Raw genomic sequence first — 24,589 nt, 5'->3', positions numbered from 1 at the left:
CCTTTGGGTTATTCTGATATTTTTTCAAGTTATTAATTTGGATGTAATTATTTTCTTTTAAAAATATACTTTGTTATTTTAAAATTATTAAAACTTTTAATTTTTTAACTACTGTGAAATATAATGCACATACAGAAAAATACATAAAAGTGCATACAATTTGAAAAATAACTGTAAATCGCCATCTATGTCAAGAAAGACTATTACGGGCAGCCCAGGTGGCTCAGAGGTTTAGCGCTGGCTTCAGTCCAGGGCCTGATCCTGGAGACCTGGGAGTTAGTTCCACATCAGGCTCCCTGCATGGAGCCTGCTTATCCCTCTGCCTGTGTCTCTGCCTCTCTCTCTCTGTGTTTTCTCATAAATAAATAAATAAAATATTTTAAAAAAGAAATAGACTATTGCAGTGTTTTAGAAACACCCTAACTTGTGCTTCTCAATCAAAACTTCCTCTTATTTCCAAACATTAGCCATTTCCTTGCTTTGTCATAATTTGATTTCTTTATACTTTTACCACCTATGTATGCATCTATAAACAATATAGTTTGTGTTTGCCTGTTTTGGATGTCATAAAAAAGGAATTATGATGTGTGAATTCTTCTGTGTCATGTTTCTTTCTCTCAGCTTTATGTTTGTAAGATGAAGCATGTAATTTCATAGAGCTGTAGTTTGTTGATTTTTTTAATTGCTTAACAGGATTCCATTATATGGATATACTACAAAAATCTTTTAGATTAATGAAGCACATTTTTTCAAGTTGTGATACTCCAAAAATTGCAATGAATACTCTTGAACATACAGCCTGGTGTACAAGTGCCTGAGATTCAGGTATAGATTTTCAACTTTATTAGACAGTATGAAACACTTTTGTGAAGTAATACAAATTTATATTCCCATCAGCGATGTATGAAATTTCCTGTTTTACCACAACCTTGCCAGTGCTTGTTATTGTCAGACTTCATAGTTTTTGCAACAATAGAGTTTCTATACTGGTATTCCATTATGTTTTTCCCTGATTACTAATGATGTTGTGCTCCTTTCCCTATGCTCTCTGGCCCTTTGTATTTGCTTTTTTGTGTGAAAAAAAATTTTTCTTGGTGGTTTGATTTTTATTTGTTTGCAGAAGTGTTTTTTAAGATTTATTTATTTGAGAGAGAGAGAGCATGAGTGGGAGGGAAAGGGAGAGAGAATCTCAAGCAGACTCTGTTAAGCATGGAGTCTGCCTCGGGGCTGATCCCAGGACCCTAAGATCATGACTTGAGACAAAACCAAGAGTCATATGCTTAACCAACTGTGCCACCAGGCACCCCTGCAGGGTTTATTTGTATGTTGTGGCTATGAAACCTCCTAATTATATCTTTTTCTTGCCTTACTATATTAGCTAGGACTTTCAATACACCGTCAAATAAATGCCAATGGTGAGAATGGAAACCCTTATCTTATTCCTGATCTTAGGGATATATTATTTGGTCTTTAACTATTTAGGATGAATAGTGACTTGAAGTGACTTGTAGGTGTTTTCTAGGTGCTTTTTGTAAAAATCAACTTGAGGATGTTCCTCCCTATTCTTAGTTTGCTAAGTGCTATGGTCTGAATGTTTGTGTCTCTCAAAATTCATATACTGAAATCCTAATCCCCAAAGATGATGATATTAAGATGTAGACCTTTGAGAGGTGCTTAAGTCAATGAGGTAGAACCCTCATGAATGGTAATAGAACCTTATAAAAGAAACTCCACAGAGATTCCTTGACCCTTTCACCATGTGAGGACATAATGAGGAGGTACCAGCTATAAGCCAGGATAAAGGCTCTCCTCCACCCATGCTGGTGACTTGATCTTGGGCTTCCCCTTCCAGAAATGTGAGAAATAAATTCCTGTTAAGCCACCCAGTCTGTGGCATTTTGTTGTAGCAGCCATAACATATTAAGACATTAAGTTTTTTTAAAAAATCATAAATGGATTAAAAAATCATGAATGGATAATAAATGTCCAATATTCTTTCTGTATCAATTGATACAATTATGTGATTTTTTTTCTTTAGCCTGTTGGTATAGTGGATTACATTGATTGCCATATTTGGAATAAACCCTACTTGAGAGCTGAAATAGGCAAAATAATGGACCTTAAAGATGTTCACATCCTGGTCCCTAGGAACTCTAACTCTGGTTACTTACATGGCAAAAGGGATTTTGTAGATGTGATTAAAGCTAAGGACCTTGAGATGAGAAGATTATCTTTGATAATTAATGTGGGCCCAATTTAATCTCCTGAATCCTTAAAAGCAGAGAACTTTTCCCAGCTGTGGTCAAAAGAAGAGTGATTACCAAGAACAGTTAGAGAGATGCAGTATTGCTGACTCTGAAGATGGGGGAAGGGACCATCATCCAAAGAATATGGGTAGCCTCTGGAAGCTGAAAAAGACAATGAAACAGATTCTACCCTAATGCTTCCAGAAAGTAACATCAACATCAACATCAACACCTTGATTTTAGTCCAGTGAGACTCATGTTGGAATTTTAACCTAAAGAACTATAAAATAATACTGTTTTAAGCCATTAAGTTTGTGGTTATTTGTTGCAGCAGCAATAGAAAACTAATAGAGTTATTATGTACAGTCTTTTTAGACATGCTCGTTTCAATTTGAAAGTATTTCCTGGAGGATTTTTGTGTCTCAGTTCATAAGAGATACTGGTCTGTAACGTTTTTAAAGATTTATTTATTTATTTTAGAGAGAGAAAGTGAGACAGTGGTGCATTGGGGTAGGGGCAGAGGGAGAGGGAGAGAAGCAGACTTCTCAGTGAGCCTGGAGCTGGATGTGGGGCTTGATCTAATGACACTGAGGTCATGACCTGAGCCAAAATCAAGAGTTGGATGCTCAACTCACTGAGCCACCCAGGAGCCCCTGTAGTTTACTTTTTGTAATGTATTTGTCTGGTTTTAGTACCAGGGTAATACTGGCCACCCCATGAAATGCATGATGAAATATTCTCTTCTATTTTCTGGAAAAGATTATGTATAATTGCTGTTAATTCTTTTCTTTAAAGTTTTTATTCAAATTCCAGTTAGTTAAAAATACAGTGTAATATTTCTTTCAGGTGTACAATATAGCGATTCACACTTACTTAATCCCCATCACCTGTTTCGCCCATTCCCCACCCCCCCTTCCCTCTGATGTTAATTCTTTAAATGTTTGGTAGAATTCTTCAGTGAAAACATTTAAGCCAAGATACTTCCTTTTGGGGGGAGTTTTAAAAATACAAATTTAATTTATTTAATTATTACAGGACTGTTCAAATGATCTATTTTATGTTGGTTGAGTTTAAATAATTTGTGGCTTTTGAGAAATTGGTCCATTTCATACAAGTTGTTGAATTTATGTGCATAAAGTTGTTTGTAATACAGGCATACTTTGTTTTATTATGCTTCATATTACTGTGCTTCACAGATATTGCATTTTTACAAATTGAAGTCTTGTGGCAGTCCTGTGTGGAGCAAGTCTATTGGCAGCATTTGCTTACTTTGTCTTTCTGTGTCACATTTTGATAATTGTTATAATATTTCAAACTTTTTCATTATGATTATATTTGTTATGGTGATCTGTGATCTGTGATCAATGATCTATGACATTACTGTAGTAATTGTTTTGGGATGCCATGAACCACACACATATAAAATGGCAAATTTAATAAATAAATATGTGTGTTCTGACTACTCCACTGAACAGCCATTCTCTCTCTCTCTCCCTCTCTCTTTCTCTCTCTCTCTCCCTTCAGACATCCCTATTCTTTGAAACACAATAATATTGAAATCAGGCCAGTTAATAACCCTACAATGGCCTCTAAGTGTTCAAGTGAAAGGAAGAGTTGCATGTCCCACTTCAAATGAAAAGCTAGAAATGATTCAGTTAAATGAGTAAGACATGTTGAAACCTGAGGTAGGCCAACTGCTGGTCTCTTGTGCCAAATAGCCAAGTTGTGAATGCAAAAGAAATGTTCTTGAAGGAAATTAAAAGTGCTCTTTCCATTGAACACACAAATGATAAGAAAGTGAAACAGTCTTCTTGCTGATACGGAGAAAGTTTTAGTGATCTGGATAGAAGATCAAATTAGCCAGTCTGTCAAACCCAAACCTAATTCAGAGCAAGGTCCTAACTCTCTTCACCTCCTAAAATAGGTGAGGAAGCTGCAGAAGAAAAGTTTGAAGCTAGCAAAGGTTACTTCATGAGATTTAAGGAAAGAAGCCATCCCCATAAACATAAAACTGCAAGAAGAAGCCACAAGTGCTGATGTAGAAGCTGCAGGAAGGTGTACAGAAGATCTAGCTAAGATAATTAATGAAAGTGACTACACTAAATAACAGGTTTTCAATGTAAATGAAACAGCCTTGCATTGGAAGAATATGTCATCTAGGACTTTCATAGGTACAGAAGAGGAGTCAGTGCCGGCTTCAAAACTTCAAAGGATAGGCTGACTCTCTTGTTAGGGTCTAGTGCAGTAGATAACTTTAAGTTGAAGCTCATTTACCATTCCAAAAATCTTAGGGCCCTTAAGAATTATGCTAAATCTACTCTGCCGATGCTCTATAAATGGAACAACAAAGCCTGGATGACAGCACATCTGTTTACAGCGAGGTTTACTGAATATTTTAAGCTCACTTTTGGGACCTGCTCAGAAAAAAAGATCCCTTTAAAAATATTACTGTTCATTGACAATGCACCTGGTTACCCAAGAGCTCAGATGAAGATAGATAACAAGATTAATGTTGCTTTCATGAATGCGAACACAAAATCCATTCAGCAGCCCATGGATCAGGAGTAATTTAAATTTCAAATCTTATTATTTAAGAAATACATTGCATAAGGTTATAGCTGCTATGGATAGTGATTCTTCTGGGCAAAGTAAATTGAAAAGCTTCTGGAAAGGACTCACCATTCTAGATGTCATTAAAGAACATTTGTTGGATGAAAGATCTAAATGTGAGACAAGATTCCATCAAAATCCTAGAGGAGAACACAGGCAACACCCTTTTTGAACTCAGCCACAGTAACTTCTTGCAAGATACATCCACAAAGGCAAAAGAAACAAAAGCAAAAATGAACTATTGGGACTTCATCAAGATAAGAAGCTTCTGCACAGCAAAGGATACAGTCAACAAAACTAAAAGACAACCTACAGAATGGGAGAAGATATTTGCAAATGACATATCAGATAAAGGGCTAGTTTCCAAGATCTATAAAGAACTTCTTAAACTCAACAGCAAAGAAACAAACAATCCAATCATGAAATGGGCAAAAGACATGAAGAGAAATCTCACAGAGGAAGACATAGACATGGCCAACATGCACATGAGAAAATGCTCCGCATCACTTGCCATCAGGGAAATACAAATCAAAACCACAACGAGATACCACCTCACACCAGTGAGAATGGGGAAAATTAACAAGGCAGGAAACCACAAATGTTGGAGAGGATACGGAGAAAAGGGAAGCCTCTTACACTGTTGGTGGGAATGTGAACTGGTGCAGCCACTCTGGAAAACTGTGTGGAGGTTCCTCAAAGAGTTAAAAATAGATCTGCCCTACGACCCAGCAATTGCACTGTTGGGGATTTACCCCAAAGAGTCAGATGCAATGAAACGCGGGGTCACCTGCACCCCAATGTTTATAGCAGCAATGTCCACAATGGCCAAACTGTGGAAGGAGCCTCCGTGTCCATCGAAAGATGAATGGATAAAGAAGATGTGGTTTATGTATACAATGGAATGTTCCTCAGCCATTAGAAACGACAAATACCCACCATTTGCTTCAACGTGGATGGAACTGGAGGGTATTATGCTGAGTGAAGTAAGTCAATCAGAGAAGGACAAACATTGTATGTTCTCATTCATTTGGGGAATATAAATAATAGTGAAAGGGAATAGAAGGGAAGGGAGAAGAAATGTGTGGGAAATATCAGAAAGGGAGACAGAACATAAAGACTCCTAACTCTGGGAAACGAACTAGGGATGATGGAAGGGGAGGAGGGCGGGCGGTGGGGGTGAATGGGTGACGGGCACTGAGGGGGGCACTTGATGGGATGAGCACTGGGTGTTATTCTGTATGTTGGTAAATTGAACACCAATTAAAAATAAATTTATTATTAAAAAAAGAACATTTTTGATTTATGGGAAGTGGTGAAAATATCAACATGAACAGGAGTTTGAAAGAAGTTGATTCCAATCCTCGTGGATGAGCTGGAGGTGCTCAAGACTTCAGCCAAGGAAGACACTGCAGCTGTGGTGGAAACAGCAAGAGAACTAGAATTAGAAATGAAGCCTGAAGATGGGACTGAATTGCTGCCATGTCATGATAAAACTTTTAACAGATGAGGAGTTGCTTCTTATGGATGAGCAAAGAAAGTGGTTTCTTAAGATGGAAACTACTTCTAGTGAAGATGCTATGAAGAATGTTAAAATGACAACAAAGGACTTAGAAAATCATGTAAACTTAGTTGATAAAGCAGCATCAGGGTTTGAGAGGATCAACTCCAATTTTGAAAGAAGTTCTACTTTGGGTAAAATACTACCAAACACCATTGCACACTACCAAGAAATTGTCTGTGAGAGGAAGAGTCAATTGATGTGGCAAACTTTATTATTGTCTTATTTTAAGAAACTGCCACGGCCACCTCAACCTTCAGCAACCATCACCCTGATGAGTCAGCAACCATCCACACTGAGGCAAGACCCTCCACCAAGCACAAAGATTATGACTCATTGAAAGCTCAGATGATGGTTGGCATTTTTTAAGCACTAAAGTATTTCTAAATTAAGATATGTACTTTTTTTTAAGATGTAATGCTATTACCCACTTAGTAGACCACGGTATAGTGTCAACATAGGCTATAGGCACTAGGAAACCAAAAATTTATTTGACTTGCTTTATTTTTGTATTTACTTTAATGTGGGGGTTTGGAACCCGCAGTATCTGAGGTGTGCCTGTATTACCTTATTATCCTTATTAATGGCTGCAGGTGATACCCAGTTTTATTCATGTTTTTGGTGATTGGGTGTTCTCTCTTTATATTTGTAACTCTTACTAGAGATTTGCCAACTTTATTGATCTTTCAAATAAACAGCCTTTTGTTTCATTGATTCTTTTCTCTTTTGTTTTGTTCTCAATTTCATTGGGTTCTGCTATCTGTTATTATTTATTATCTCCTTCCTCCCTTCTTGTTTTGGTTTATTTTTTTCTTCTTTTTTCTAGTTTTTTGAAGTAGAAACTTTCATTATCGATTTGAGACCTCACCTCCTTTCTAATGTAAGCACTTAGTGCTATAAATTTCTCAACACTGCTTTAGTTGCCTCATACATATCTTGATATGTTGTATTTTCATTTAATTCTACACACTTTTATTTTTAATTTATCATTTTTAAAAGATTTTATTTATTTATTCATGAGAGACACAGAGAGAGAGAGAGAGAGAGAGAGAGAGAGAGGCAGAGACATAGACAGAGGGAGAAGTAGGCTCCCTGCAGGGACCCCAAAGTGGGACTCCATCCCAGGACCCTGGGACCATGACCTGAGCCAAACGCCGACGCTCAACCACTGAGCCACCCAGGTGCCCCATTTCTACACATTTTTAAATTTCCTTTGAGATTTCCTCTTTAACCCATGGATTATTAGAAAGTGTTTTGTTTAATTTCCAAGTATTTAGAGATTTTCTTTCTGTTATTGGTGTGATTCCATTATGGTCAAAGAACATATTGTACAATTTCAATTTTAAAAATTCAAGGTTTGTTTGGTAACTCACAATATGGTTTATATTAAGTATTTTATAGGCACTTGAAAAGAAATGTGTGTTCTACTGTTGAGGGATGAAGTATTCTATAAATGTGAATTAGATCCTGTTGGTTGATGGTAGCGTTGAGTTCTATATTGTTGCTTGGTTTCATCCAGCTGTTTTATCAGTTGTTAAGAAAGGGCTTTTAATGTTTCTAGCTATAATTGTGCTTTTTTTGTACTTATTCATTCAGTTCTACCAATAGTTATCTCATATATTGTAGAAAATATTCTTTGTTTATTTCTGGTATTGATTATTCTTTTCTTCTTTAATTTCTGTACAGTGTCATCAGAGGTCTGTAAATTTTGCTTTTCAAAGGACCATCTTTTGGTTTTGTTGATTTCTACATTTTTTCTATTTCATTATTTTTCTTATTTTTCTGTTTTTTTAAAATTTATTTTTATTTATTTTACTGAGATAAATCTTCAGACTTCAAAAAAATTAAAAAAATTAAAAAATCTTCAGACTTATTTTTTTAATATATGAATTCACAGATCTAAAATTTACTCTACTGTTTCACTTTGGTTTTTGTTTGTTTGTTTTTGTGTTGTTGGGGGGGTTGCGTAACAGCTTTATGGAGATATAATTCACATACCATACCATTCACACATTTTAAATGTACAAGTCAATGTTTTTTAATATAGTCACAGAGATACGCAACCATCACTACCATCAACTTTAGAACGTTTTTATGATCTCATAAAGAAACTCTGTACTCTTTAGCTCTCACCTCTACCTCCGTAGCTTCCAGCCCTAGGCAATCACTAATCTACTTTCTGTTTCATTAAATTTGTCTGTTTAGAAAGTTTCATATAAATGAAGCATATGTGGTCTTTTGTGACTGCCTTCTTTTATTTAGCATGTTTTTAAGGTTCATCCACAGTGTAGCATGTATCAGTACGTTTTTATGGCCTAATAATATTCCATTATATGGGTATACTACATTGTGTTTGTCTATTAGTCATCTATGTGGGTTGTTTCTACTTTTTGACTCTTATGAACAATGCTACTATGAACATTCATATATGTTTTCATGTGGAAATGTATTTTTATTTCTTGTGAGTATATACCTAAGAATGGAATTGCTGCGTAAAATAGTAATTAACTTTTTGAGGAACTTCCAGACTGTTTTCCGAAGTAGCTGTACCATTTTACACTACCACCAGCAGTGTATGCAAGGCCCAATTTTTCCACATCCTCACTAACATTTGTTATTTTTCATATGAAAATGTTATACCTATCCTAATGAGTGTGAAATTGTATCTCATTGTGGTTTTGATTTGGATTATCCTGAAGATTAGTGATATTGACCATGTGTTTGTTAGCCATTTCTATATCTTCTTTGGAAGAACATCTATTCAGATCTTTTGCCCATTTTTAAATTCAATTATTTTGCTTTTTATTGTTTAATTGTAAATCTTCCTTATATATTGTAGATACAAGTCCCTTATGAGATATATTATTTACAAATATTTCATGGTTTGTCTTTTCTCTTCCTTGATGGTGTCCTTTGAAGCAAAAAAGAAACCCTTTTTAATTTTTATGAAGTCCAGTCTACCTATTTTTTCCCCTGGTTTCTTGTGCTTTTGATGTCAGATCTAAGAAGGCTTTGCTAAATTCAAGGTCAGGAAGATTTACCCCTACATTTTTTTCTAAGAGGTTCATGGTTTTAGGTCCCAAATTTACAGCATGATCCATTTTGAATTAATATTTAAATAAGGTATAAAAAAAGAGATCCAAATTCATTCTTTTGCATGTGGTTACTCATTTGTCCCCCACCATCTATTGAAAAGACTATTCTTTCCTGAATAGTCTTGGCACACGAATCAAAATAAACTGATTATAGATATATTGGTTCATTTCTGGACTTTAAATTCTGTTCCATTGTTCTTTATGTCCATCCTTATGTCAGTACCACTGTCTTGATTACTACAGCTTTCTGATAACTTTTGAAATTGGCAAATGTGAGTCTTTCAACTTTGTTCTTTGTCAAGAGTGTTTTGGCTATTTTTGGTCTCTTGAGTTTCCTTATCAATTTTCAGATCAGCTTTTCAATTTGTACAAAGAAGTCTATTGAGATTCAACAGAAATTGAATTTAATTTATAGATAAATTTGGAGAGTATTGCCATCTTGACAATATTAAGTATTTTAATCCATGAAAATAGGACATCTTTCTGTTTATTCAGAACTTTAAAAAACTTCTTTCAACCATATTTTGTAGTTTTCAGGCATAACTTTTACACTTAACTTATTGCTAAAGTTATTCTTTTTGATGCTACTACAAATGAAGTTGTATTCTTAATTTTATGTTTGGATTTTCCACCACAAATATATAGAAACACTATTAATTTTGTATAGTGATCTTGTATCCTGCAATATGTTGAACTTGTTATTAGCTTTAATAATTTTTTTAGTGAATTGCTTAGTATTTTCTATTTATAAAAGCATGTCATCTGTGATTAAAGAGAGTTTTACTTCTTCCTTTCCAATCTGGATGTCTATTGTTATTTTACTGATTAAATGTCCTGACTAGAATCCTCAGTACAATGTTGTTTGTAGACGCACTTTATCAGATTAAGGAAGTCTCCTTCTATTCCTGGGTCACTGAGTGTTTTTATCGTGAAAGAGTACTATAATTTATCAACTGCTTTTTCCTCAGTCTATTCAGATAATCATATGATTTTGGCTTTTATTCTATCGATATGGTTTATTATGTTAATTGATTTCAAATAGTAAGCCAACTATGTATTCCTGGGATAAGTCTCACTTGATCATGGTGTATACTTCTTTCATATATTGATAGTCTGTTAATATTTTGGTGAGGGGGACGCCTGGGTGGCTCAGCGGTTGGGTGGCTGCCTTTGCTCAGGTCGTGATCCCGGGATCCGGGATGGAGTCCTGTGTCGGACTCCTGTGAAGAGCCTGCTTCTCGCTCTGCCTAAGTCTCTGCTTCTCTGTGTGTGTGTGTCTTTCATCAGTAAATAAATCTTTAAAAAAATATTTTGTTGAGGATTTTTTACATTCATATTAATAATAAATATTGGTCTGTAGTTCTCTCTCTCCTTTTTAAAGATTTTATTTATTTATACATGACAGACACAGAGAGGCAGAGACACAAGCAGAGAGAGAAGCAGGCTCAATGCAGGGAGCCCGATGTGGGACTCGATCCCGGGACGCAGGATCACTCCCTGGGCCGAAGGCAGGCACTTAACCACTGAGCCACCCAAGCGTCCCTCTCTCTCTCTCTTTTTAGAAATATTATCTCAGTCTAGTTTTTGTATCAGGGTAAATAGTGGCCTAATAGAATGAGTTAGGAAGAGTTTATAAAGAATTGATATTAATTGATTTAAGCTACTGCTCATTAGGGTTTTTTGTCACTCATAGCTAAACTGAATCCCGATGTGCGTTTATTTACCTTCTGAAGTATCTGTAACTTCATTCTAAAATGCCCAATGTTAGAAACAAGACCCAGGAAACTTTTTTAGGTCTTCACCTTCCTTCAATAGAACTCTCAGTGGCAGGACTTTGGAGCACCCTCATTCATTCTATTCATTGGATAAAGGGTTAGTTATCAGAAGAAACTGTCTATAACCAAAAATTTGAAATAATGTCTCCAAAGAGGTATGAATAATGCCAGATTATCTTGCTATTCTCCCTTTCCCCTGAGTCTTCACTTTCTTTTTTTCTTGACTAGATCCTGATTTAACTCAGGCCAGTCCTGGGATGTATCCAGAATGCTGATAATTTAAGACCAAGGTTTTATCAGGCCCAGTTGAAGCATAAAGTGATGGACTCAGGGTTCAAGGTTCAACATCTGGCTCTGTCACTTTCAAGCTGGATAATCCTGAGTGAGTTCTTTAAACTGTCTAAGCCTGTTTTCTCATCTGTTAAAAGAAAATAGTTGGCAATATTACATCATAGAGTTGTTGTGAGAATTAAGTAAGTAAATATAAGCTTGCACCTGTCACATAGTGGGTGCTCAATAAATTATAGTCAATAATAATTTCAATTAATTGAAATAATAGCACTTGGATCTGCCCCAATTTTGACTAATTTTAGCTTGATAAAGGTAGCAGGATTCATCAGAGGGCAGTCTTCTTTCTTCCAACTGTTGTCTCTTTGACAGTAATGACCATAAAGACAATAATTTCTATCTCCAGGGATACTGAGTCATGTTATCTACCTGGCTTTGCAGCACTTAGTACTTAAAGCAAAGCAGACTTATTTTAGGTGAATATTAATTGCCATATCACTCAACTTCCAAAACTGAGCTTCCAAAAGGAAAGGGTAACTTATAAAGAAAGTGGGAGGTAAAGAACTGCTTGAACATCAAATACTTTTTACAACACCATATTTTTATTAATTAAGTGCAAATGGATCAAAAAATACCACACGGATTGATTTCCTGTTAATACATAGAGGTTTAATAATTAAAGGACAGTCTTTGTAAAATCCGTTTGTTGTGCTGCCAAAACCTAAACATTTGCAAAGTGGTATGCAGTATATGGATTTTCTAAAACACATGATTCTCATCCAATATTAATCTAGCCCTTTAGAAAGTGCTATATTTTTGTGACTGTTCCCTCAAATGTGTAAAGGAAAAATTACCAAAACACAAAAGGAAATAAGTTTATTTGATAAGGTGCTTTGAAATTCCAATTCAAAAAGTAAATTTCCTAATAATATCTCACACTAGGACTATTAAGCACTTTCCAAGTGGCAGCTGTCACGCTAAACAATTTAAATGTGTATTTCAATTAATCCTTACAACATCCTTGAGAAACAAGTACTATGATTATCTCTACTTTCAAGATGTGGAAATTGAGGCTTAGAGAGATTAGGCAAAATTGTAAAAGTGAGGTCTTGAACTGAGGTCAGCAAAGCCTCAGCTCTTAATCACTATAGCTTTTACTAAATGTGATTGTTTCAATTTGATGGTGAAATTAGTTTGTACCAGGTTTCATGTAGAAAGGCCAAATGATACTAATTCTGTGTATGTTATCTGTCTATGAAAATTCCCTTGGCTACAGGCTGGTGTTATCGATTAAGCCATGCAGTTGGGGAAGTCTGCCTTGGTGTCTTCCCACATGTCCCTAGCTTCTCTACCCTCTTCCCCTATCCCCTGCATTATTTAGGTCAAGTCAATAAATGAGAATTTGCCAAATTTACAAATTATTTGAAAACCTGATTGATTTAACCATTTACATTTATAGCGATTCAAATTGGCTGGGGTGATTGTAGCAGCTTTTGGAGATTTATGTGCAGTTTAGGTTACTGGCACACAGATTTGAGTCTAGTTTTAGTTTTTCTGTAGCTATTTTGCCATTGCCTTTCATCATAAATAAAATTTAACGTATTATAGGTTTTTCAATACTGTGGGTATATATGACCTTTCAAATTGAGAATTATTTGTATATTTCAAATTACAAGTGTTGCACATGTCTCAAATATCAAGGATTTCAGAACCAAGGTAGAGGGATTTGCTTATCTGACATATTTTAAATTCATCTCCTAGTATTTTGTGTTTAATTCATAGATTTTTTTAACTGACTTCATAAAATGAATAGTTTGCTTGAGAAACAGGGTTTCTTAGTTCATGTCAAGAACTGAGAAGTGTCTGGGATTTCACTCTCGTAATCTAACAATTTAGTCTGATACAGTTTCATGGATGCCAGTAGAAGACACAAGACTTCTAGGTCAGAAGTGAAGGACAATTTATTACTCAAAGAAATAGCAGCAGTTAAGATATCAGCATTTTTATGCAGGTTTCCTGAGCCCATTTCCTACAAGGTAATGGGTAGAGGGCCAAGTGATACCCACACACACAGTGGGTTGCATTACAGAAGAATACTGAGCTTAGGGAACCCAAATCTTTTTAAATGGAAAGTAAACATTTCTGCCCTTTGCTTAGGAGGGAGATACCATTCACTAAACAAATATCCTTGAAAGGATAGTCCAGAACAAAGGACAGTCTCATCTTGCTTACTAAATGCTTATCTAGCTTACATGATGTGCAGAAACATGAGAGATCCATGGAAAATTATCTCCTAATAGGCAGTTGAAAAGTGCTCATTTTCTGACATGTGAATAACACAAGAAAATGAGGTTCGATGAATCAAACTGGCAATCTACTGCAAAATGGCTGTGGTAAAATGGCTACAGCAAACTAAAAGTAAAACTTAAGCTAAACTACATTAACTAAAATAAAACTTAAAAAAATCTTCAGTGTCTGGTGAACTGTCTTATTCAACATAAATTTCTACAAATTTTATACTAGTAAACAGAGACAATTTTTTGGTGAATCAATAATACTGCAATTGGCAATTTTGTCATGTTGGCCACTGTGCAAGTTGCATTGATTTTTGGCAAATAAATCTAAGTTTGAATTGGCCTGTTTCCTAGGTCCACCTTCAAGCCTATTCCCTATCAGATCCAACCACAACTAGCTATAAGCTAAGGTGCTAACAAAAAAGAATATAGGTTATTCCTTTTCTAAGAATGTCTGCATTGTAATAGAAAACTTGACAAATTGGTAAGTTTGACAAAATCACTCTGGCAATTCCCAGAGTAACTAATCTATATTGTCAAATTGTCTAACTTTTGATATATGCAGAAGTAGATATTTGGACACATCATAACACACAGGTTACAGTTCAACCTGACTGGAGTCTCTAATTTATTGACTTTTCCATCTCAATCCAGAGGCCCCATTCTGTTACTTTTTTACCCCTTGTCCAGTTTAGTTCCCTCCATTCATTATTGTATACATTCTCTTATCTCCTTTGCTTCTCTGTCATTACTCCAAATAGTCAGCACTGAAAATCCCAAACATTTGCTGGCTTTGTGCCATGTCCATGCAGCTGAATTTTGCAAGAGAATTACACCATCAGACAAATTGGTTTGTCTATAAATTGATGAATACCAACCCCAAATGGGCACTTAATAACATCTGGCAGGCTTACCAAAAATCATACATTTCTTTCCTAAAATGGCTTTTCCACTGCCTATACGGATATTTCACACTATCCACTCTTCAAATTTCCTATGCCTCCTTCTTCTCCCTAAAAGGACTGTATTATGATTTTTGTGAACCCTAGACACTTTTGCTTTCATGGATCCCTTCCTTTATTAAAAAAGAAAAACCAAAAAATTATGTTTTACCACTGAGCTAGTATAAAGACAAATATAATCCCAGCTGATTCGTTAGAATATATTCATTTTTACTATTATCATTTTTTTCTTCTGATTTCAAGACAAATTACAATTAAAACATTTTAGTGGGCCCTTAAAAGTATTGTGGGTCCTAGGCAGGCACTGGGACTACCATGTCTAATGGCTACATCAGCTTTGCTCCCCAGTATTTCTTCATTTGATGATGTTGCTATTTACTTTATTTTACTTTACTTTATTTAGAAAATAGGTCACAGATTCCTCATCTTGCCATGCAAATCTTGGAAGTGAAACCTCGGCAGGATATGTGGAATTTAAGTTGTCCCTATACAGCAGGGCTACTTAACCTTGACACTAGTGAGAATTTGGAGTGGATGATTCTTTGTGGTGAGACTGTCCTGTGCATTGTAGGATATAAAACAGCATCCCTGGTCTCTATACTCTACATACCAGTAGAATCTCCCCAGTTATGGCAACCAAATGTCTTCAGATATTGCCAAATATACCCTAAGAGGCAAAATAGCCCCTTGTTGAGAACCACTGCAATACATGTATAGGTTGAAACCATGGCAGTTGATGAATTATCCTTGGGAAAGTGTTTAGAATAATAAAGAAAATAATAGTGAATTCCAACATGGAAGGGACTAGAAAAAGAAAAGAAACCACTAGAAAATACTGCCCTGCTTGTAATTCAAGGTGGACCTAGAGGATTTAGTTAGAAAGATTCAAATGTCTACAACCTCTTAGTGTCCTAGCCATGCAAAGGATTCATATGACCACCTACCAGGGCTATCTCAAAAATGTCAAATTCTACACCAACAGGATGATTTGATTCATCCCCATCTTAAGATGAAGAGTTGATGTGGATAGGCTCAGAATTTGCATAAGTCTCTGAGGTTTTGAGATAGTCCTCATCATTATAAACAAGGATACTATAAAGATACTACAAAGCCATAGGACTTCTTGATTTTTTAAATTGAAGGTCAGATTCTGTAACCTCTGTGGGTCATATGGAGTTATGTCAGATGCAACCTTCCTTGACAAATTCTGTTTCCTCATAGGTTTACTCCCCAGTTACTACCCCCCTCACACAAACACAATTTTATTTCAGCATCTACTTCTTAGAGAATTCAACTAACACAGGAATATAGTTTAATTCTTCTTCCCACAATATAGAAAATACATAAAGTTAATATTATCCTCAATTCCCACACCAGTTTGGGTCTATAATCTTGTTTCTATACATAAACACATACTAAAGATAATGTCTACAGAATACAGAATTTTTAAGACCTGCAGCACAAGTATGCTTTCAAAAGGAGGAACTGTAGCCTTTAATTTCCATTTACTATTTACCAGGTTATTTTTTTCCCCACATAAAGAACGTTTAACCTTATTTTGGTTTAATTCTCCTCTTGAGATGACTAAACCCACTGCTGATATTCAAAGAAGACTGTGCTTGTAGTGGCTGGACCAGACTCTGTGGTCTTTCTAGGGTCACAATTCCCTTTCACTTGAGTAGGGATAATTTATCAGTGGTACCACAAACAGGATCGTCTGTGCTTGTGGTATTCAGGTATGCCCCTATACACTGTGGACAGGGTGGATTCACAAAGCCCATCTATGGCTGGAACTGAAAACTGGTCAGGGCCACAACAGTGCAGTGTACTCTGCTATGTTTTGCATAGCCAAGAGAATCTTTCAACATGTTTCCTGTAAATCCTTGAAATACTTCAGAATCTTGTGGTTATTAATCTTATAGTTATAAATACCAAAAACCATGTTAATCAAAGGGTGCTCTGTCTGGTAAACTGTCTTGATTTTCATTGACAATTGTCAAAATACTGTTTCAGTTGTGTAGTAGATAGAATTCTAAGATGGCCTCCATGTTCACCTCATATAATACCCTCCCCTTGAGTGAAGGCAGAACTTGCTTCTAACCAGCAAAATATGGCAAATATTATGAGATCTCTCTTCCATAATTACATTGCAATTTATATATAAGCTTCTGAACAGACTTGCTTTCCATTCTCCTGATGACCTTGAAAAAGAAAGCTGCCATGAGTCCTATAGCCACAAGGAAATGAATCCTTCCAACAACCTAAGGGAACTTGGAAGCATAACCTTCCCTAGTCAGGCCTCTGATGAGAATATAGTCTGGCTGACACCTTGACTGTAGCCTTGTCAGACCCTGAGCAGAAGACCCAGATAAATGGTGACCAGACTCCTGACTTATGGAAGCTATAAGATAATAAATGCATACCGTTTTAAGCTTCTAAATTTGTGGTAATTTGTTCCACAGCAATAGAAAACTAGTAAAAACTTCATTTCAAATGTTTCTTGCTTTTTTCTTTCTTACCTCTGTCAGTGTTTATTGGATACGAATATTGTTTTTTGTTTCAGAGTAAGCCTTTAACATTTTAATGGAAAAGCATACTATTTTAATACATTTTTCTTTAAGCTAGCAATGAAGACTGCAAAATATTCAAACCCTTAACTGCTATGAAATTGGGTTTTAGTCAAGTCCAGAAGCTGATTAATCAGAATAAAGTTGGCCTTATTCATATTTCACATTGACATTCAGTTTGGCTTCCATCTCCTAAATGTTTCATTTGCATTCAGTGATGATAAACAAAATGAAAAGAACCCACCCTCTTAAAAAAAATCTAAGCAGTATAAAACAGACTCTGGCAAATGGCTGATTGTAATCCCAGCCATCAAACATTTGGGTAGTATATTTTCACTGAATTGACTATTAAATGATGTTTCCTAAAGGAAGAAAGGACAATTGAAATCTTTCAAACATTTAAAATGACTGTACTAGTGATTATTATGTAAGTAACTGAGTTTGGTATTTCAGTACTACAGAGAAGAATAAGCAATTGCGAGAGAAATGTTTTTGTGCTGGTTTCATTGTTTGTGTCCCTCAAGGGATGGCTAGCATAAGTTATTTTATATACAGAATCATTTTCTAGAGTAACCTTTTGGTATGTTTATTTTATTATTCTAGGTAATGTGTAATGAACACATTTCAGTATTTCTTTACATAATGTAAAGCCCTTTCTTTCTGTTGTTTGGAAGGAAAATTATCCAAATTTCATTTGAAAGAGCAAGGACGATCTTTCAGTAAGTAGCAGAAAGGGACATGATGGATCGTGCAGGTCAAACTAAAGAGGTTTGATATGAATTATAAATGTCCTGCAATATCTTTATAAGTCTAGATGAGTGAATGTCTTATCTCCTTAGTCTGCCTTTTTTTCTTTCCTTTTTTTAATAGTAGATGGCTCACTATATTCACTTATAAAAAGTATCTCAACATGCCTATAATTGTAAAATTCTTGGGGAGTGAGTTAGTGTGCATCAGTTTACATCATCTTTTTATAGTACTTGAGATGTATCCTCCTTATCAAGGAAAGCATATCTGCTTTAGAAAACTTTTTCAAAGAGAAAATTGCAGAGCAAGGAAACTATTGCACCAAAGAATGGCTTAGAATGCAAACTATTTTAGAAACACTCTAAGGTGGTAGGATGGGGAAAACCAAGAAAAAAAGGAAATGCTGCTACATGGTGAAGACCTTTAAATTGATAGAGAGGTTTGAAGATTCTAGAGATAATCCAGAAGAGAGAAGACAGTAAAGCAGAAGAAAGTGGTATATATGATTTTTTAAGCTAAAAAAGTTGTGTTTTTGTTTTAAACTGGAGAAGAAATTAACAAATTATTCATAGCACGTAGGCAAAAAATATCAGCTATATCTTCCTTTACCAACCATTTTAGATTTAAGGATACTTTAATAAACACATGTCCCAACTTGTGACTGTCCAGAACTTTTGAACACTTAAATTTGGGGAATGGCCCTCTTATAGGTCCTGTTTTTCCAACATAGAAGCACGAAATTCACTCTCCCAGCCTTTCCTGAAGCTAGGCTGTAAACACCTCTCTCGGACAGCTAATGAAGTGCACCATATGAGATTTCAGTTTAAAGGAGACAAACAAAAAAAAACAAAAAAAACAAAAAAAACAAAACAAAAAAAAATAAATAAAGGAGACAAACATAAGGGGTAGAAATGGTGGAAGCAATTCTCTGAAAAAGATAATGGCAGAGGCATGGCTCTCAGAGACAATGACAGCAGCAGTTCAGCATCCATTGCCCCCGATCAAAGGGGCAATCTGTAGTGTTTGTGCCCAGTGGCAACAACAGTTGGAGGCCTTCCTGAAGACATCTTGAAGTGCCATTTGACTATTGTTCCTACCCATTTATCTTCAAGCCTTGTTCCTCTCAGAGGGCTATTGAAACACCTCATATCTGTTAGATGTAAGTTTGTTGCATAACCATCTATGGCGAATTCTCATGTTTACAATCAAGAAATCTGACTGATATGGACCTTTTCCAAACAGAACAGCTATGAAATGCTAGGTACAAGTGACTGCATCCAGAGAACATTTCTAAAATTTTTGTTGCAATTTTACTGCATCCAGAATCAGAAGAAATAGTGCCCTGGGGAAGTTCTTTGCAACTTAGTAATTCACTTAAAAATTGGGAAATTAAAACACCTGCAAATGGGTATACTAGGATGAGATAAATGGAATGGTAAGTTTTGTTAGATGTAGAAAAATCTATTTTAAAAAATAATCATATATAATCTAGTGGAAAAAGAAATGCCAGAGGTATAAATGAAACTAGAGTTATAGAATGTTGATAATTGCTGAACTTGGTTGATGGGTATTTCATTTACTTTATGTGTTTGAAATTTTTCTTGGGGTGCCTGGGTGGCTCAGTTGGTTAAGCATCCAACTTTCGATTTCAGCTCAGGTCATGATCTCAGGATCATGAGATCAAGCCCCAAATCAGGCTCCATTTTGGGCATGGAGCCTGCTTAAGATTCTCTCATTCCCTCCCTCCTAAAAAAAACCAACAACCCAACAACAACAACAACAACAACAAACAACCAGTACACACACAAATTTTTCTTAATAAAAAGTTTAAAATAAAAAGTCCTAAATTAATAAGTTAACATTTGTTGGGGAAAATATATGTTTCTATATTTATCTTTAAAATAAAGAAGAGAGGCAAAACTACACACTGTTTAGAGATTTGGATATCAGTGTTTGTTTCAATAGAACTGAGAAATTTTTGTAAAAATAAGAGATAAGGATAGAGTTACAGTTGCTGTATCTACTTTTTAGGCCATTCTGATTTAGGTTTTTCAGGAATAGCACATTCAGTCAGTCCACAAATATTTTTTCTCAGTTCGATTGAGAAATAATTGACATACATCACTGTGTAAGTTTAAGGTATACAGCATTATGGTTTGATTTATATATATTGTAAAATGATCACCACAGTAGATTCAACTAACATACATATTCTTATATAGATACAATAAAAAGAAAAGAAAGAAAAAAATGGTCCTTGTGATAAGAACCCTTAGGATTTATTCCTGTAACAACTGTCTTATATATCACACAGCAATGTTATAGTCATCATGTTGTACGTTACATCCCTTGTACTTATTTATCTTATAACTGGAAGTTTGTACCTTTTGACACCCTTCCTCCAATTTCCTCACTCCCCACCCTTACTTCTGCTAACCACAATCACAAGTCTGATCTCTTTTTCTATGAGTTTTCTTTTTAGATTTCACATATAAGTGAGCTCATATAGTCTTTGTCTTTTTCTGTCTGACTTATCTCACTTAGCAGAATGCTTTCAAGTTCCATCCATGTTGTTGCAAATAGTAGGTTTTCCTCATGTTTTTTTGGCTGAATAATATTCTACTGTATGTCACAAATATTTTTATTAGTGCCTGCCACATGTTGGCATTGTTCTAGATACTTGGGATACATAAAGAAATAAAACAAAAAAGCCTTGCCCTTAACTCAACTTTTTCTATATTTTATTACATAAAATCTCAAAGTTTGTTACACACATCTTCAGTCCATAAGCCTAATTTATAAATTTTAAAATTATCGCCTGTTTTTATGGTTTAGAGCTGTAAGATTTCATAGTTGAAAAGCAGCGTAGATTTCATAAAATACTACTCCTTTTATTATAGCTGATAGAATATTTTGGCTTTGTAGAGTCTTTTATAAGTTACAGCATACCTTCCTGAGACCCAGAGAGGATAAATGAATTGCCAAATTTATACTGCCTATTAGTAGCTGAACAAAGACCTCAACAATTTGCATATTGGTATTCTTTCTGCTATGCCAAACTTTGCTTGCTTAAATGCAGTGGTTGTGGTTAACTGAAAGGACTTTAATCTAAAGATCTTATTATTTATACATCGTGAACCTGTCTCTTTCTCTTGAGTCCACTGTTCGTCCCCTTTTTTGTTCCTCTCTCATTGGCTCTAAACCAATCCTATAATAACTAAGATATACCTCTCTCTTTGTCACCGACATCCTCATATGCTGCCATTCCCGCCAACCATTGTTTAGATAGGCTCTCCTAATTCAGAGCCTTTAATCTTCTCTGATAACATCCTTTCTTCATTATTCTGAATAATTTGCCAGGACATTGTAGTCCATCTTTCATTTATCTGTACATTTCAGATGTCTAGATACCCAATAACGAATAAAGAATAGGGCCCTCAAGGCTAACAATTCTACTCTTGTATTAAATGACTTCCAAGTTCTCTCCTACTTCTTAGCTCCACAGAATATGTCACCATCTCATGCAACCCTAAAGGGCATTCTGTTTCTCTTTTCACTGTATTATACATACTCATGAGTATATGTTCATCACATCACTAGTGTCTTAAATCCCTTAGAAAATATTGGAGGCTCAGGCTATATCACAAGTGCCTCCAACTGTTGATTTTTAACAATCTACCTATTCAGTTACTGCTAGCCACCTGATATCTCTCTCCCCCCACCTCCTCCTCTCCTTCTCCCCCCCCCAATATGAAGTATTCAGGTTATCTATTGCTGTGCAAAAAAACACACAAAAACTTGAAAGCTTGAAACAATTTCTTGTTATCTCTCATGGTCCTGTGGGTTGACTGAGCTTAGCTAGGTGGTTTTGAATTATCTCAGAGCATTGAAGTCAGATGGTGCCCGGAGTCATCAGAAAGCCCAACTGGGCTGGATGTCCAAGATGGCTTCTTTAGTCACATGTCTAGCTTATCAGCTGGGATGCCTGAAACAGCTAGGGGCTTGCCAGGCATTTCTCTTTCCAGATAGCCTTTTCATGTGGACACTTGAGCTACTGCAAAGCTTTGTGGCATTGAGGTAGGCTGACTTCTTACATGGCAGCTGGCATTCTTCATAGTGAGTGCTCCAAGAGACCCAAGGGACCTGTGAGACTTCCTGTGACTTCAAAAGGAAGGGACTACACAAAGTTGTGAATACCAGGAGGTGCATTTCATCGCAGTGGGGGCATCTCTGGTGACTAGCCACCACAGAAAGGGAAGTGGAATCTAGAGCTAAAAGTCAAGTTAGCAGTGGGTCCACCTGGCTGGCAGAACTATATTTTTAAACAAATATAATTGCCTAAAATACAGCCCTGATTTTTTGGTTAAGCATAGTAGATCCAGAATTCCTTTTAATTAAACAAAAGAGAAAAAAGAAAAACTTTGAACTTAGATGACTTGCACCTCTTTAAACTCTATTTAATCTTCCATTTATTGGAGCATGTGATAATAACTCAGACTTTGTTCTGTCAGTGGCTGGAGGCAGACGTGCCACCATTCTAGAGCTGACAAGCCAAAACAGGTGAGCCCATCCTTCATGATTCACTTTAGTAGAAGTGATTACTGCTGAGCTCTGGGCTTGCAAACTACCTGTTCCCTTTCACACACACAGGCTCACCCACAGCCTGAAGCATACTCTGTATCCTTTCAGAAATGGTGTATTGAACACGTGCAAAGAGACATCCAAACGCTTTGCTTTCCAATGAGAGACATTTTGTGAAGTCTTTGCCAGCATGCTGGCTGGCAGAGTCATCTGGCTGGCACACTCCTGCATCGAGTCATGGCACTGCCACCTCTACTCTGGAGAGTTTCGAAATTTCAATTTGCACACCCTGTGAGATGTGAGTCATTCAGCTCGCAAAGGAGGAGGAGGAGGAGGCGGCCATCTGCTAGTCATGAGCAGATGACAAATACCCTGCACTGCGAATTTCCATCCTCATTTCACAATATTTAAGTAAACACATTTTGTAACCATTTTTTTTCAGAGTTCCTTAGTGCTTAAAATGGAATTTTTTTTTGGTAAACAATATATAAAAGCCACCTTCTCTCCTCTAAACAGTTATATTACTAAAGTGACACTGAAGGCAACCACAGCAAAGTGCTGTCTGTTGAATGACCAGAGCAAAAAGAATACACATGTGAATTGAATGGTTAAGCCCCACGCTATTTCAGGCCCACTGGGCTAAGTTTCCAGGTCTATGAGCAGCCATTCCATCATGCACAGCTCCACGCTGACCTCTACTGTCTGCCTGCAAGAATTCTCAAAATATCTCCCACGAAAGACAAAGAGTTTCCAAACAGCACCTATTTAACATTTCTCTATGCTTTGTCATGGGACGGAAGGAAATTGAAGAAAGAAAAGATAGATGCCTTAAATTATGAGAGACAGCTGACCTCTATAAAATAACTGGGAACTAATGCAAGATCTAATTTTGTGTTAGTTTCAAGCTGTGCAGCACACCTCAAAGTGGAATTTATTCATTTCTTCCCCAACTTTATCTAAAGAAGCTGACAATATCAACAGCAACAGAAATAGTAAAACAGAAATAGAAAATTGAGATTAGAGAGAAAAATGCATGCAAATGTGCTAACTGTAAAAGTCAGTGTTTGAAGGTGTTTCAAATTTGGCCCTGGGCATCCTAAAAGCCAGAAGAAGAAATAAAGAAGTAGGCTGGATTGCCTAGACCTTGCTATTATGAAGAAGAGAGATTATCATTCCTCAAGGGGAATCGTTATTCTTGGGGTTAAATTCTAAATGAAATTTCCATGGTTCTTTTGTGGTATTTCCCAGGTGCTAGAAGGGCTAACACGCTCCTTAGAATTTGTGCTGTTGCTGAAGGAACAGACTTAGTAGGGCTGCTTCAACTTTTATGAGAAAAAAATAGGGTGTGCCATTGAGAAGATGAAAGACATCCTGCTGACAAGCAGGGAAAGTGAGAAACGGACCTGCTGGCAGCCAGACCATGATGTTCTCAACTAACATAAACAATGCTGAGACAAGGCCACTCCATGATCATATTTGGAACAAGATTAAGATAAAGCCACTCAGCAATCACAAAAATGACTAAACATCCTCCTTCTCTGACTAACATGAGTGACTGCTGTTCCTTTACCAATGACAACTGCTGCCTTGTTTGTTCTATATGAAAACTATCAAGGTACCAAAACACTGAATCCCCTCTGTTTCTTGAAAGCATCCAATCCAGAATGGACCCTGCTGCTCTAGTCCTTCCTGAGAATTGCTCAAAGTAAACTCACTCCCAATAAGGAACCTTGGCCCACTCCCCCTTTCCAAGACGTGCCAGGATTCATCTTACATGCTATCTCTTGCTGCAATTAGCCCGCCAGTGAGGAGTGTGTTCCTGGAGGTCTTTGGTTGGTGGGACTTAAGAGCATTGGGCACTACACA

General features: G+C 36.2%; 1 long non-coding RNA gene across 1 annotated transcript in view; it reads left to right on the top strand.

The window, feature by feature from the left end:
• The first annotated feature begins 1,749 nt into the window (after positions 1 to 1,749).
• LOC112673152 (uncharacterized) overlaps positions 1,750 to 24,589 on the top strand; it is a 35,154-nt gene continuing 12,314 nt past the window's right edge. The window contains exons 1-2 of the long non-coding RNA XR_003144690.3: positions 1,750 to 1,856; positions 11,513 to 11,666. This is a non-coding gene — a long non-coding RNA (uncharacterized LOC112673152). The remainder of the gene's footprint in view (positions 1,857 to 11,512; positions 11,667 to 24,589) is intronic.

This window comes from Canis lupus, chromosome X (assembly GCF_003254725.2).
Source record: "Canis lupus dingo isolate Sandy chromosome X, ASM325472v2, whole genome shotgun sequence".
NCBI lineage: Eukaryota > Metazoa > Chordata > Mammalia > Carnivora > Canidae > Canis > Canis lupus.
This window is presented reverse-complemented; position numbering and strand designations above follow the sequence as displayed.